At 39.2% G+C, this 17,465-nt stretch overlaps 1 protein-coding gene across 2 annotated transcripts in view; it reads right to left on the bottom strand.

Moving 5' to 3' along the window:
• The window catches only part of snx25 (sorting nexin 25), a 302,483-nt gene that overhangs the window by 274,842 nt on the left and 10,176 nt on the right, over window positions 1-17,465 (bottom strand). The window contains exon 1 of one of the 2 annotated variants that reach the window (XM_059974379.1): window positions 17,021-17,330. The exons of the other annotated variant lie outside the window; for it this stretch is intronic. The gene's annotated coding sequence lies outside the window, so the exon portion shown is untranslated. Of the gene's footprint in view, window positions 1-17,020; window positions 17,331-17,465 lie in introns of those variants that run through there. 2 annotated transcript variants of the gene reach the window in all.

The raw sequence follows: 17,465 nt of genomic DNA, 5'->3' as shown, positions 1-17,465 counted from the left end.
AGATGGCTTTGTTGCCAAATTTGCAGATGAAACGGAGATTGGTGAAGGAAGCAGGAAGGCTGAAAGAGGACTTAGACAGATTAGGAGAATGGGCAAGGAAGTGGCAAATGAAATATAATGTTGGAAAATGCATAGTCATGCAGTTTGGTAGTAGAAATATGCAGCCTATTTTCTAAACAGGAAGAAAATCCAAAAATCTGAGATGCAAAGGGACTTGGGAGTCCTTGTGCCGAATACCCTAAAGATCAACTTGCGGGTTGAGTTGATGGTGAGGAAGGCAAATGCAATGTTAGTATTCATTTCAAGAGGTCTAGAATATAAGAGCAGGGATGCTGAGGCTTTATAGGGCACTGATGAGGCCTCAACTTGAGTATTGTGAACAGTTTTAGGCTCCTTATCTAAGAAAAGATGTGGAGAGGGTTCTGAGGAGGTTCGCAAGGATGAAAATGAGAATGCAAGGGTTTAATATCAATGGCATTTGTCGTCATTCTGGTAACATAATAATAGAGGGAAATGTAATATATGTAATATATAATAATAGAGGGAAAAAGTGATATATACATATGTTAAATTAAATTAGTACAAAAATAAAAAAGTAGTGAGGTAGTGTTTATGTCCATTCAGAAATCAGGTGGCAGAAGGGAAGAGGCTGTTCCTGAATTGTTGAGTATGTACCTTCAGGCTTCTGTACCTCCTTCCTGATGGCAGCAATGAAAACAAGGCATGACCTGGGAGATAGGGTTACTTAATGATGGATGCCTCCTTCCTGAGGCATCATTCTTTGAAGGTGTCCTGATACTACAGAGGCTAGTGTTCATAATGGAACCCTTTACCCACAGGCCTGAATTGCTGAGTATTTCCAGCATTTTCTGTTTTAGATATAAATTTATAATGTTTGCAGTTTTAAAAAAAATAATTATCCTTGTAAATCTGTTCCACATTCTCTCCATCACCCATCATGTTCTTCCTATGACCAGAAGTAAGCACAACTCCAAGTGCGGCCTAACCTGCCCTATACAATTATGTACCCAAATTACGAATGTTTCTTTAATTCCACTTACCCAATTAAATCTATTACACTGTTCTTCATCAAATTACTTTTGTAAGCCCACATGAATATCTACTGCACTATCTTTATTAACACTTTCTGCTATTTGATCAGAACCAGCAGATCAGACACGATATGTCCTTGACAAATCTGTGTTTATTCACCTGCTTCCCAGAGTTAGAATTAATTTTGTTCTGGACAAAGCTACCTGCTGTAAAAGTTATCATAAGATACTGGATTGCCAAGTATATTACAGCACTAGCCACCCAAGTTCAATTCTACCTCTGACCATAAGGAGTTTGTACATTCTCTCCGTAACCGCATGAGTTTCCCCTGGGTGCTCCAGTTTCCTCCCTCATTCCAAAGATGTGGGCTCCTTGGACTGGAAGGGCCTGTTATCATGCTGTGTTTCTCAATAAATAAAATAAATGAATCCTTCTCTTCTACAAGAAAATTGGCCTCTTTCTCTTTTTTTCTGAAAATACGTAACACTCATTCAATATCAATACACAAAAGAACTTCATTTTATTCTAAAGTTTTCTGCTATTTCTTTAATTATCTTTCTACAAGTTTACATGGTTCCACCTTTATGTTATCTACTTTTGCTCCAATGTTCTTTGCCCATCTTATATCATCTTTCAAATTCATCTTGCATTCTACATTCTGTCAGGCTTTATGTTGTCAGAAAAAAATAAAAACAAAACAAAGGTTTGTTAATTTAAACCTTTATTTGATCTTGGTAAGTCTAGCTTTCAAGTCTTCCTTCCTTACTGTACATGAGTGAGTGAAATTGATTAGAAAGAAAAACAATTAGGTATTCGGAAAGGTATGACAAAAAATCTGCACTCAAAGCAGTTAATTAAAATTATAGGATTTGAATTTCTCTTGTAACTTTCTAAATATACCTCTAAGAGAACCACAACCTTGTTGTAGGGTTTGGAGGCTTGTGTGCCTCAATGACAAGACAGCCACGTTGGCTGAGTGAGGGCCTTGTACTTTAGCTCTTGGTAGGGTGACCCATGCCAAATAGGTCAAAGGGTAGAGGCCAGACTAAGAGTGATTTAGGTTCAGGGGTTCAGCTCAGGGATCAACCCTGACCGATCAAAACACAAATAGTTACAGAAACAGCAACAAAGAATCCTTCTATATCTGTGTGCAACTGTATGGTTAGTCAGAGGTGGAGGACCTTCGTTGCTGCCCTAATTAAGTTTCTAAATATAAACGAGATAACAAACAGCCTCTGTATAACACTGAACTAGAAAGAAATATTCGCAGAATCTCAAATATTTACAAATTAAAACACTTTACTAATTGTTATATTGCATGTGTACGTAAAAGAGGCTTATCTGAAAAATAACAAGATAAACAACAACTAGAAAGATGCTTTAGTAAAATATCTCTCACTGTTTAGCTTCATAAAAATATTGGGCAGCATCAGCTTCCTATTTACATAGTAATACAAATTAGTGCAGTTCTGTTGATCTGGTATTGTCTTTACTGAACATGTTCAGTGCCCAAGGGTAGTATCTCTGCAATGACTGTGAACTAGCAACATCTGGTGGCAGAAATTATGGCATCAGCTGTTTTGAAATGTACTTTATTTGAAGAAATCAATCATAGTTTTTAAATGCAAAAGAAATAATCAAGCATTTAATGAGTTGGTTAAAACTTCTTCATTAAAAATAGAAAGGACATGGTAAATGGTAAAAGACTGAAAGGATCTGATCAGAAGGATTTAAGTATCCTTGATTAAAAGATAATAAGCAATGATTAAAAGATACTATGCAGTTCAGTATGGCAATTAGGAAGTTAAAAGATATGTTATTACTTATTGCAAGAGGATTTGATTACAAGACTGGAGATGACTTCTGGAATTATGTGGAGTCCTCGAAGACCATGTCTGTCTCCATACCCGAGTAAGGATGTGCTTGTCATCAAAGGGTGCAGTGTTCCTAATGTGGACAGTTCACAATTTGGAAATGTGGATGCAAGCTGGGTTCTCATAAGGCAGGTGCAGCCTGCAGCAGCTGACAGTCTCCCTAATCCTTGCTTATTTGTACAGGTTGTCCATAAGAGAGATGTTTCTTATCAAAAGGAGGACCCAAAAAGTTTCATTAGATTGATTCCCAAGTGACAAGTTTGGCATATCAGATTCAAGCTCAAGTTCAAGTTTATTGTAATTTCAGCTGTATACATGAAAACTGCCAAATGAAACAACATTCCTACTGACCATGGTGCACAACACAGTGTGTGTAACTCACACACAACACATAAAATAACTATAAATAAATTACCAAATAATAAGTACAGTTTCATTACATGTTAAAAAGTAACCAGTATAATGTCACTGGCGCTTCATATGTGATGAGACCTGGGTGTTGACAGGGACACCAGTGCTGTGGCACACAAGGCAACCAATGGGAAACAGCTGCTGCATCTTCAAACTGGCCAGTTGATGACCAGCATGATGGAAATAGCTTTTGATCGACATAACCCCCCACAAAACAGATGCGGAGTTGATTCTTGACCCAGCTGTGGTGTCTAGAATAAGCTAAAACTCTGGATCTCCCAGTCTACCTTGTCAGCACCTTGGACTTTATTTATCTACTGCACTATATTTTCTCTGTGACTGTAACATTATATTCTCCATTCTTTTTAACTTGTACTTTATACAGATTGATCTGTCTGGATGGTACACAAAGAGATTTTCACTGTATCTCAGTACATGTGATAATCAATAATGTCAAAAAACCGCTATGTATTCAGTTCAGCAATCAGAAAAAATTTCTTCACTAAGACAAGTCTGAATCTTTGGAATTTGCTGTGTAAGCAGATAGTGGCAATCTTCTGCTATTTCTTTTGCTGTTATGTTTAGAAGTACTGTGAAACAGTTTCAGCCCTGTACCTAAGGAAAAATGCGCTGGCTTTGGACAGGGTCCAGAGGAAGTCAACAAGAATATCCCAGAAATGAAGGAGGATCATTTGTCCTGTAGTCAATAGAGTTCAGAAGGATGAAAACTACCAAATACTGAAAGGCCTGAATACAGTGGACATGGAAAGGGTGTTTATAATAAAGCCATATCACTTTAAAACTGAGATGAGACAATTTTTCTTCAGCCAGAGGGTGATAAATCTGTGGAAGCCAAGACATTTGGTATTTTTAAGACAGAGGATGATTGGTAAAGGGTTTAATGATTCCAGGGAGAAGGCTGGAGAATTGGGTTGGGAAGAAAATCAGCTATGATTTTGAATGTTGGAAAAGATTCAAAAGGACGAATGGCCTAATTATGCTCTTATATGGCCTTAAAAGGGAAAAATATTAAGAAGGCCAAAGAAATGAAATTAAGTGCACGATTTGAAGCTGGCACAAATACAACAATCAAATATTCTCTACACTTACAATTTTAAATGTCATGGTCAAAATATAACCTTTGCCTGTCCATTCCACCCTCTGTTGCCTCCCCTTCACCATCACCCACTTATGATTACTGAGATATGCTCCCAAGATATCCACAACCTTCAGGTCTCTGCTACCTATAGTGCCTAAGAGACCATCATAAATATATACATTCTATCAGCAGAAGGTGTAGGTTAACAATAGGAGCAGGAACTTAGATATCATTGGAACTAGAATTGGAACAGGAATTGGTTATTATTGTCACATGTATCAAGATGCAGTGAAAAGCTTCTCTTGCATACTGTTTATACAGATACAATTATTACACAATGCATTAGTAGTGCAAGGTGAAACAATAACAGAATACAAAATAAAACGTAACAGCTACAATGTGCAGTGCAAGTAGATTAAGGTACAAGATCAAAGTAAGGTAAATTGTGAGGTCAAGAGTCCACCTCATCAATACTTGGGAGCCTTCAATAGTCTTATAACAGTGGCGTAGAAGCTATCATTGAGCTATCAGGCTTCTTCATCTTCTGCCCAATGGACAAGGGGAGAAGAGAGAAAGTGCTGTTTGGGTGGGGTCTTTACTATTTACAGTGGAGGAAATGGTGGTTTCCATGATGTGCTGAGCTGTCCAGTTTCTTGTGTCATAGGCAGAGCAGCTGCCATACCATATGTTGGGCCAGGACACAGTATTGGTGATGTTTACATGTAGGGACTCAAAGCTCTCAACCCTCTCATCTTCAACACCACTGGCGTTGGCAGGATCATGTGCACTGCACATCATCTAAATGCAAGCAGGCATTTTCCACTGACTAAAACCAGAGGTCATGGGTTAAGGGTGGAACGTGAAAAGTTTAAGGGGAACATAAGGGAAAATTTCTTCACCCAGTGTGGAACAAGGTGCCAGCACAACTGGTGTATGTGAGCTTGATTTCAGCATTTGAGCAAAATTTGAATAGGTACATGGATGGTCCTGGGGCAGGGCGATGGGAGTAGGTGGTTTAAATGGTGACCTGACGGGCCTGTTTCTGTGCTGTACTTTTCTATGATTCCATTACTCTTCCTGAGTCAATGACCAGCTTTTTTGTTTTGCTGACACTGAGAGAAAGTTTGTTATCACCACACTATGTTACTATGCTCCTTATTTCCTTCCTTTACTCTGACTCATCATTATCTGAGATATGGCCCACTATGGTGGCTGCAAATTTTCAGGGAGTCAGGGCAGAATCTGATCATAGTCATATGTGTACAGAGATTAGAATGCAAACTCTGGAGCACCCATGTTTTGAATAATCATGGCAAAGATAAGTGAGGGATCTGCAGTTGCAGGCTCATTGCAAATACCTCCTGTAAAACCAGAAACCACATAAAGAAGAACATTAATTCCTTACCTATGACTTAATCCTTTAGTGGCTCTGCCATCAAATTTAAAACTTGATACCACTTATTGCCATCAACAAGCACATTAAAATATGAACTTCTAAAGAATGTGAATTCAGCAAAACAAATTCTATAAAAATTCTTTAAAATGTATTTTATTTTGACTTGTTATATAAATTTCCTCAAGACAGATTGGGCTTGAGTTGGTAATTTTTTTAAATAAAAGAACCTTGTTGTGAGGTCCCCATCTAGTGGTATTGTTAAGAAAACACATTTCCTTTTAAAAGATTTTCCTGTTCAGTGTGGTTCAAAAAATCTATCTCAAGACTCATTATAAACCAATTGGTCTCTAGCAAAAAGAAGAAACCTCTGCTACAGTTAATGAAATCTTTTTTCTGGAGTAAAATCTCATTTCTACTAATAAATCAAACAATAAAACTATAATGCTGGAAATACTCAGCAGATATAATGCCGAATCTCGTTAAAAGATCACGGTACAAGACCAATTCATGCATCGATACAACAGTTAAAAATAGACACAAGATAATGAGGAATCTTTATACTGTGCCTCTTACAACCTCAGAATATTCTGGAGCACTTCACGGCTAGTGCAGGCCATTTCAGCTGAAGCAACACACGGTATCTTCTGGAATATATTTTACTATTCGTTAATTATTTGTGGTAGTATTAGCTGATGTGTGTGAGTTATATGTACTGTGTTGTGCACCTGGTCCAGAGAAATGTTATTTTGTTTGGTAGTATACATGTATACAGTCAAATAACAATACATTTGTACTTGAACTTGATCTTTACAGCCAAAATATGAACAGCAGGCTCCCATACAAACATGTGCAGATGCTAGAACTCCAAAAAAAAACACAAAATGCCAAAATTATTCTGCATGTCTGGAAGGACCTAAGGGGAAACAAATAGTGTTAACATCTCAAGGAGAGACAAATAGTGTTAATGTCTCATATCAATGATCTGAAAAGTTAAATTTATTTCTCTCCACACAAAAGCTCCTTGACTTGATGGGCACTTCCAGCAGTCAGTTTTTATTTCAATCTACTTTAGTGATGTTAGTTGACATTTAAAAACAGCCACAAGGAAGAAACACAAGGATGACTTAATCTTGGTTACATAGACGTGGAACTTAGGATTGAATTTAGACCTGATAGAATTGTAACACTCAACAATCTCCTCCCGCCCATCCCTCCACCCCAACAACAAACAATCGTAGGGTAATTTAGTCATATTCAATGTAACCAGGACATCAATTATGTATACAGTATTGTCTCTAATATCCCTAATTATAGGTAATCAAATCAAAGAAAGAGGGAAAAATAAGTTTATCATCTCCAGAATGCAATATCCTCTCTTCAGTTATATAATAAAGCACTAGATGCAACTTGCATTATTTAATATCATCCAATTTGCACAATCAAATTTCTTATAGTACAGGTCCTACAATTGCCAAAGATACTGTAAGCTCTAAGAATTGCAGCTGCCTATACCAAGGATCCTGCACAGCATAGTGGGATGTGATATTTTATGGTATTCATTTTTATTCATCTACAATATATGGGCTTCATTGCCAAGGCTGGCATTGTTTGGTATATCTGTTGGTTATTAAACTGACAGACTTTCTCAGCCATTTCAGAGTCCACAGTTACAAAACAACGACAAAGCTGTCAGTCTTGAGTCATGTATAGACAGAGTAGTATGCATAGTGGGTTTCATTACCTAAAAATTATTACTAAACCAAAATACATTTAGATATTGTTATAGCATTGCTGTTGTCCTTAAATAGAAGAGCAGATTATTATTTAGATGGTGAAAGATTGCAGCATGCTGTTGTGCAGAGGAACTTAGGAGTGCTTGTTCATGAATCGCAAAAAGTTGGCTTGCAGGTTATTAAGGCAAACGGAATGTTGGCCTTCATTGCTAGAGGGATTGAATTCAAGAGCAGGGAGATCATGCTGCAACTATACAGGGTACTGGTGAGGCCACACCTGGAGTACTATGTGCTGTTCTGGTTGCCATACTTGAGGAAGGATACTTGGAGGCAATGCAGAGGAGGTTCACCAGGTTGATTCCAGGGATGAAGGGGTTAACCTATGAGGAGAGATTGAGTCTCCTGGGACTATACTCTCTGGAGTTCAGAAGAATGAGAGGGGATTTTATAGAAACATACAAAATTTTGAAAGGGATAGATAAGATAGAAGTAAGAAGGTTGTTTCCATTGGTAGGTGAGACTAGAACTAGGGGACATTGCCTCAAGATTCAGGGGAGAAGACTTAGGACAGAGATGAGGAGAAACTGTTTTTCCCAGAGAGTGCTGAATCTTAATTTAATTTAAATTGTATTGGAATTATTTTCTGCTATGTTTACCCCAACAGAAGTAAAGAGAATCTGTCCACAATAATGTGGGTGATATGTAACACCCTTAGACACAAGTCAGTGGTCACTAGATTTCTTTAGACACCAATAAAGAATATAAGAGACACAAAGGGATTGCAGATGCTGGAATCCAGAGCAAAAGTACGGCCGGCAGAGCTCAGTAGGTTGAGCAGCATTGTGGGGACAAATGAATGGTCACCCTGATGGAGTATCTCAAAGGGAATCCATCCCTTTGCCTCAACAAATACTGCTTGACCTGCTAAGTTCCTGCCAGCAGTTTGTTTTTGAAAAAATAGCACACCCAGACCTCTGCCAATGGTTCAAGGGACCAGCCACTACTATCTGAGGGCAAATGTGTCACTTGAGCCAGAAAACATCTGGTAATTAATAGAAGTAAAGATTACAGCTACACCCTGATTTATTTGGTGCAGCTCTTTCCTCCAGAACACAGAACAGTACCGTACAGAAACAGGCCCTTCAATCCACCATACTTATACCAACCATGATGCCGATCTATATTAATCTTAGGCTCAGTTTGTGTGTTTGAGCTTTATGTTAAGATTTCAATTGAATATTCAATATATTGAGTGCTGTTGCCACTTAATGAATGAACAATACCTCTCAGGTGTGATCCTTCAAATAGGAATTAAAGAGGAGGATAACATAAATAAATAGATAGATAGATAGATAAATAAATAAATAAATAAGCGTGCAAGCAAGATTGCATTTTTTGCTAAAGGTGGAGGAGTGGACATGGTGTATATGGATTTTAGGAAGGCAGTTGATGAGGTTCCCCATGGTACATTCATCTAGAAAGACGTGAGGCATGCGATCCATGGAAATCAGACAACATGAATCAAAATTAGCTTGCCCACAGAAGAGAGAGGGTGGTAGTAGATTGAACATATTCTGCCTGGAGCTCAATGACTAGTGGTGTTCTGCATGGATCTGTTCTGAGACCCCTACTCTTTGTGATTTTTATAAGTGGCTTGGATGAGAAAGTGGAAGAGTAGGTTGGTAAGCTTGCAGATGACACACAGGTTGATGGTGTTGTGGAGAGTGTAGGAGGTTGTCATGGGTTACAAAGGGATGTAGACACAGGGCTGGGCAGAAAAATTACGTATGGTGTTCACTCCTGAAAAGTGCAAAGTTATGTACTTTGGAAGATTGAATTCGGAGGTGGACTAATAACAGGTTTCATAGCAGTGTGGAGAAACAGAGCGATCTTGATGTCTACGTTGATAGATCCCTCAAAGTTGCTGTGCACTTTGATGAGGTAGTAAAGAAGTTCTATGGTGTGTTTGTCTTCATTAATCAAGAGAATGAGTTCAAGAGCCTCAACTTTATTTTGCAACTCTATAAAACTCCGGTCAGTCTACCTTGGAGTTTCGTGTTCAGTTCTGGTCAACTCATTGTAACATGGATGTAGTTTAGAGAGTGCACAGAGATTTACCAGGATATTGCCTGGAGTAGAGAATATGCTTTTGAAGAAAGGTTGAGCTAGCTGGGGCATGTCTCCTTGAAGCAAGAAGTATGAGGGGGCAACTCTACTGTGTAAGATTATGAGAGTCATAGACAGAGCAGACGGTAAGCACAAAGTGGCTTGTTGGTTGGTGTATTTGACTGTTACAAATGTTAACCTCACAGGAGTTATCTTTTCTCCAGTATAAATTCTTAGTTGGACATCTATAGACTTCAATTCAATATCTTTGAAATGCCAAAGTCATTTTTTGTAAAGTCTGAAACAGCCAAGCCTGTGTCTAATTCCATTTTAATTAATTTGCTGTTCATTTCTGCTGTAAACCATATTGATTGTCTATTGATTGATTGCTTCCATCCCTTCCTTTCTTTCTCCCGAGGCCTCCCGTCCCATGATCCTTCCCCTTCTCCAGCTCTGTATCACTTTCACCAATCACCTTTCTAGCTCTTAGCTGCATCCCACCTCCTCTGGTCTTCTCCTATCATTTTGCATTTTCCCCTCCTCCCACTACTTTCAAATCTCTTACTATCTTTCCTTTCAGTTAGTCCTGACAAAGGGTCTCGGCCCGAAATGTCAACAGTGCTTCTCCTTTTAGATGCTGCCTGGCCTGCAGTGTTCCACTAGCATTTTGTGTGTTTGTGTGTTGTTGTTTGAATTTCCAGCATCTGCAAATTTCCTCGTGTTTGATTGTCTATTGTTAGCTTTCAAATTGTAAATCTCAAAGCTCTCAACTCTTGTGTCACCTCTCATCATTATCAGACTTTTCATCAATAACAGCCAATGTATGGCCATTGCTGGAGTGGACTTGGAGCCAATTTGAAGCACAGGTCCAAGGTCAGGCAGAGTTGAGGCAGGGGGGCCTGGGCCCAAGAACGAAGAATGAGGAGAGATTGACAAGGTCAGGGTGGTGGGGCTGGAGGTGAGGGATGGGCCGGAATTCAGCTCACTGTTCTGCAAGGTTTACTCATCTCTGCCTTGATCTGAGGCTGTGGCCTGCACTAATGGGCTCCTGGATTGTCTATGAGAGGCTTCACAGCTGTGAACTTACTTCTGTGAATTTTAGTTCTGGGTGTTATTTATTTTTTATTGTTTGCACAATTACTTCTTTTTTTGCACATTAAGCATTTGTTGGTCTTTTTTAATGGGTTCAATTGGGCTTCTTTGTTTTATGGCTGCTTGTAAGGCGATAACTCCTAAGGTTTCATATAGTATATAATGTATATACTTTAATAATATATACTCTTTGAACTTTGATTAGTGATCTTTTTGAAACTGCAATTTGACTTTTTATCTTTATCTCTTCTCTGTGCAGTCCATTTATTTTTGTCTGCCCAACATGCTCCTTGTACATGTCCTTCATTGTGGCACTTACTATAATTTTCAATCTGCATTGGTCAATAGTAACACAATTTGTTCAGCCAGGCTGGGTTCTGTTTAAGTGTTGCAATTTTGTTCACACTCACTTTCTTCCTGACTGCAACTCAAATGTGTCTCTGTCTGCTTTTTCCACTGATAATTATTTCAACTGCTGTTTTAAATGTAAGTTGTGCTTCGGTTATCTGTTTGTGCTTCAATCTGTTTTTGTATGCTTTCTTGTAAAATTCCACAAACTAAGTCTCTCAGTGCATCATTAGGTCTATTACCAAATTGACAATGCTCAGACAAACACTTCAACTTAGCCATATATACAGAAATGGATTCCTCTTCCTTTTGATTCCTCTTATGAAATGTAAAACATTCTGAAATCAACAATGGTTCTAAATGTTCCTGCATTATTATGATGATATCAGCAAAACTCATTTTGGCTGATTTGGTTGGAGCAGTCCAAATTAGAAGCAAACTGTATGCCTTTAATCCCAATGCACTCAGCAAAACTGGCATTCATTTCTCTTTGGCTATTTCATTTGCTTCAAAATACTGCTCAATTCATTCCACATAGAGCAATTATCCTTTGTGCAGTCGAATATATATGGCCAGCTACTTATGCTCTTTTTTAGGATAAAAGACTGGTCTGGGGAACACCCCTCAGACACACCAGGAGAAACGTACGAGACCGGTGGGGGGGCTTGTGTGTGTGTCCATCCTTGCCTGGGTGGCGAGTCCTCCATGGAACGGTCTAGCTAAAGGACGGATACGGATCAAGACCATGCCAAGGAAAGTCGGCAAGTTTTTCTCTTTCTCTCTCTCTCTCTCTCCAACAATTGCAACACAGCAACAAACAAACAACGGCTGCAGCCTGTATGAACTGAAAGGAACTTTAGATTTCCATCGGACAATTCATTATCCCCTAGACAACGACAGAGCTTGTTTCTTATTGATTATTATTATACCCGCACTTTTAGGTTTAGTATTGACGACGTATATTATCTGTATATTTGCATTGATATTATTTTTGTGTATTTTTACTAATAAATCCTGTTAAAAATAGTATCACCAGACTTCAACGGACGTCTCTATCTTTGCTGGTAAGTAACCCAGTTACGGGGATCATAACAACTGTAATGTTCTCTATGATAAAAGTACAGGAGGTTTATATTGCAAACACGAGGAAATCTGCAGATGCTGGAAATTCAAACAACAACACACACAAAATGCTGGTAGAACACAGCAGGCCGGGCAGCATCTATAGGGGGAAGCACTGTCGACGTTTCAGGCCAAGACCCTTCGTCAGGTCATACTTCTGATGAAGCACAAGATCAAAAGTTGTTTACAGAATAATATTTCAAAAATAAATATGAAAATTAAGGGTAAAGGACTAAGCATATAATTTGGAGAGCTGAACCACCACAAGAAGGGAAGAACGATGTTCACAAAGGACACCTATCATCCAATCTGTCAATTCTTGCCTAGATCCACTGATACTTCCCAAACCATCCTATTTCTTTGCATACTAAAGGCACTATCCGTCATCTGACTAACAAACAGGGACTGTAGATGTCCAGCCTGAACTGTATGGAATTTCAGGTGATTCCTGGATTATTTGAACTTGCATTCCAGCTTGGATAAGCATACCTTTCAGGTGTAGTTTACAATTGCTGTGTGCAACACACACAAAATGCTGGAGGAACTCAGCAGGCCAGGCAGCATCTATAGAAAAGAGTACAGTTGACATTTCATGCTGAGACCCTTCATCAGGACCCGTGCTGTGTGCATATAACAGAATAGTAATAACTGAAGACTACAGCATGTTCCAAGGATTGAGGAGTGAAGAGGTTCCCATACACTCTGAATCATGTCCTATCAAACAATCCTTGCTGGCTGGCTGATGGCCTCACTTCCATTGCAGTCAATTCGTCAGAGAAGGCAATTTAAATGAAGTTATTGTAAGTGGAACACGAGGGTGTAGCTCTGAAAATATTCCACGTGTGTACTTCCTGTGGGCTGGTTTGTATTGTTGGTTGCTCAGTTAAGTAACAAGGATAGATTTACCCACAAAACATCCTGTATTGCAATCAATATGCAACGGCAGTAGCAGCTGGTACAATAGGGCATCAAAAGCTGTCGCATATGATCTTAAAAGTACTCTTCAACTCATAAAAACTGTGTTGTTTTCCATGATAAAGACAAATTCAAGTAAACTAATTGCCACATGTTAAATTATATTAGCCGTCAGTTATTTGCACAATTTGATATTAAATATTTACCACATCCAGTTATAAATTTACTCATTCCCTAATTTCCTTAATGGCAAGATCAATATTGGAAGCTAATCTTAATATAGGTAAGATTAATACATATTATATTAAATGCATGTATTTACCACTGTAGTTTTAGTTGCACACTTATTTAGTATATATACAAAAAGCCATAAATGCACATAATGTTCTACTCTGATTTCTTCTTACCTTCATGGCTCAGGTCTCTGTCCTACTCCTTAACTCCCTGTAGATTCTGAACTCTTCCTAGTTCCTGTTACCGCTGACTGGTTAACTTAATACTGGTGGCTGAAAAGGTTGTGATATCTAAATAGTTGAAATAGGAGGGAGGGGAAGATGGCAGCGTGACACAGTGTGCGCAGCCTCTCCGGTGAAATGATATCTGTTATGTGTTAAGTAGGGTACCGTGCACAATTCTGATTTGATGGAAACAGACGTGAGAGCGTGGAGGAACATCTGGAGAAACTTCTGAAATGACCGCTTCGCTGCCGCTGCTACTGTGCGGTCCAGAATCTCTGGAGGAGAGGGCCCTTTGAGACCTCGGCTTTGCTTATTTTGGTGGCTGGGATGAGGTCGAAGGCGCTCGGCAGAGGATGGTGCTCGGGAGGCTGTATCGGGGGGGGGCTGGTTGGAGGCTCGAAGTTTTCGGACGTACTCAGAGTCTGCTGTGGTCAGGTGCTTCCAATGCAACAGTTGTCGGTGACTGGAAGTTTATGAGAGGGAGAGTTTCTCCCTTTTTGCTGCCTGATATCGGAGACTATCAGAATCGATCAGGACTTGAGACTTTTCTTAACCATGCCCATGAACTGTTCTTTATCAGATTATGGTATTGCTTTGCACTGCTGTAACTTTATGTTATAATTATGTGGTTTTGTCAGTGTTAGTCTTTGGTTTGTCCTGTTTTTTTGTGATATCACTCTGGAGGAACATTGTATCATTTCTTAATGCATGCATGCATTTCTAAATGACAATAAATGAGGACTGAGTGTCCTCATAATCTAATCTAATCTAAATATAATATGACTTGTCAAAGTCATATCTAGTTGAGTAGATGAGGATAGATCTGTGGATTTTCAAAAGGCTTTCAGAGGTTTGGTGAACAAGTTTCCAAGGCATGAAACTTGGGATAAAATAGCAATACGGATTGAGAATTGGTTACAATATACATGAACGATCTGGAAGAGGGGACCGAATGTCATGTTTGCTGATGATACTAAATTCAATGAAAAAGCAAATTGTGCAGAAGATATGGTGAGTAGAGAGAAATAGATAGGTTAGGTGAGTGGGCAAGAGACTGGCAGATGGAGTACAATGTTGGTAAATGCAAAGTCATCCACTTTGAAAGGAAAAATGAAAGATTATTATTTAAATGGTAAAAAAAAATACAGCTTGCTGCTGTGCAGAGGGACTTGGGAGTGCTTGTACATGAATCACAAAAGATTGGTTTGCAGGTGCAGCAGGCTATCAGGAAGGCAAACAGAGTGTTGGCCTTCATTGCTAGAGGGATTGAGTTTAACAGCAGGGAGGTTATACTGCAACTGTACAGGGTACTGGTGAAGCTGCACCTGGAGTACTGTGTGCAGTTCTGATCTTACTTGAAAAAGGATATACTGGTCTTGGAGGCAGTGCAGAGGAGGTTCAGCAGGTTGATTCCAGAGACGAGGGGGTTAGACTATGAGGGGAGATTGAGTTGCCTGGGACTGTACTCGCTAGAATTCAGAAGGATGAGAAATCTTATACAAACATAAAATTATAAAAGGGCAAGATAAGATAGAGGCAGGAAAGTTGTTTCCACTGGTAGGGTGAGACTAGAACTAGGGGACATAGCCTCAAGATTCGGCGGAGTAGATTTAGGACAGAGATTAGGAGGAACTGCTTTTCACAGAGAGTGGTGAATCTGTAGAATTCTCTGACTAATGAAGCACTGGAGGCTACCTCAGTAAATATATTTAAGACAAGGTTGGATAGATTTCTGCATAGTAGGGGAATGAAAGGTTATGGGGAAAAGGCAAGAGGTGGAGATGAGTCCATGACCAGATCAGCCATGATCTTATTGAATTGCAGAGCAGGCTCGACAGGCCAGATGGCCGACTCCTGGTCCAATTTCTTATGCTCTTATGTTAACACACAGTAAAAATAAACAAACCTTTCTCAAACACAAGAGATTCTGCAGATGCTGGAAATTAAGAGCAACACACAGAAAATGCTGGAACAAGTCAGGCAGCATCTACAGAGAGGAATAACCAGCCAATGTTTCAAGAGTATTTCTTAAATTGGCAAGCTGCTGTTAATTGGGTACTGCTGAGATTGATGCTTGTGCCCCAGCAATTCACAAATAACATCAACAGTTTCTTCCCCCAAGCCATTAGACTCCCCAGTTCTCAGAGTCAAGTCTGACACCAACTTACACACACATATATATTCAACTGAACACCACTTCACTCCCTTTGCAATTTTTGCTCATTTCTTTCTCAATTCCTGCTAAAACATTGTTTACATTTACATTATTATTATATTGTAACTTGCCCTTTACTGTGCTTATTGTCTTATTTATTAATTATTGTACTGTCTTGCACTGTTTTATGCACTTTATGTAGTCACGTGTAGGTCTGAAGTCTAATGTAGTTTTGTGTTGTTTCATGTTACACCATGGTCCTGGAGGAACATTGTTTTGTTTTTCCTGTGTACTGTAACAACAGTTATGGTTGAAATGACAATAAAAGTGATTTGACTTGACTTGAGCTGAGGTAATCAAAAATAATATTTTTAAATATGCTAATGGATTGAAACTAATTTGGATGGAGAATAGTGGGGATGACGAAAAGAGGGGAACTAAGCAAGCTGAGTGTGTGGACAACAGCAAGATGAAGGATAAAGAAGAGGAAGATGTTTCTCTTACTAAGAAGTGTGGAACTAGGGTTTGCAGGATCACAATGATGGTTAGGCAATTTAGGAGTAAATTGGGGAGATATTTCTTCACTCAAAGACTGGTAATTCTTTTTGATTTTCTATGAGCCAGGGAGGGTCAGTTATCAAGCTACTTAAGTAGAAAATCAACCACGAATATCAGTGACACAGAAAACTCGAATGTACTGAATGGCCTACGGTTCCTATTTCTAATGTAATCTTTAACTCCAAGTTTTTTTCACTGCAGATGCTGCTAAGTATTTCAATTTCAGATTCCAGCAACTGCAATGACTTTATCACAGTTCTATAATTGATTTTTCTCTCTCAATTATAATTCATCCCCTTTCACGTCCTTCAGACAACTGCGCTGCCTTCTATCAACTATTATCGTCACTTCTAATCTCCAATTTAAAAAAAAATACAAAAATTGCTGGAAACACTAAGCAGGTCAGGCCACATCTATGGGAAACGAAACAGTTAACATTTCAGATGGAACACCATTCCTTGTATGGGACTTGTGCCGAGCCAAGAAGTGGCTTGTAGATGCAGATGGACGTGACTTTCCAGAACAGAGTGCAGCTTTATTTGGTCTCTTCTTCATCCTGTCAGATATAGTCTTCCATCCCCCCACCGCCATTTAAAACAAGCTAATTTCTTCCCAATTCTGATCTAAAGTGTTAATTTATTTTCTCCGATCACAGATACTGCCTGCCCTGCCGAGTATTTCCAGTGACTGGCGTGCTTACTTGCTTTCAAGGCGTAAACTACGAGCAGGGAATTGTCTTCGGTTCTGAAGTCGACTTCAGAGATAATGAATTTCTGAGAAAAAACACAACGAAATAAACGCTGCCATCCTTAGGGTTCAGTTACACTCAGCTCAGTCTTGGGTGTACAGTTTCCTTCAAAGAATTCTTCACTCCTTCAGTAGAGTCAACGTAACAATATTTACAAACTTTCCCAACAGAATGGGCATACAAACCATTCCCGAGAGCTATAAACATTTTCGAGGAGAATTTGTGCGCGGAAATAGATTGGAGGGGCCACATGGCCGAGAAAGCCGAGTCCGGTTAGTGCTCTTTAAAATTCCTGCCTTCCATTTCCCTTCGGTCAGCATCAAACCACTGGAACCATTCTCCATGGAGCGGGTGAGCCGGAGGGACAACAGCAGCGAAGCACGGCGGAAACGGAAGT

The sequence above is a fragment of the Hypanus sabinus genome, chromosome 7, assembly GCF_030144855.1.
Source record: "Hypanus sabinus isolate sHypSab1 chromosome 7, sHypSab1.hap1, whole genome shotgun sequence".
Taxonomy (NCBI): Eukaryota; Metazoa; Chordata; class Chondrichthyes; order Myliobatiformes; family Dasyatidae; genus Hypanus; species Hypanus sabinus.
This window is presented reverse-complemented; position numbering and strand designations above follow the sequence as displayed.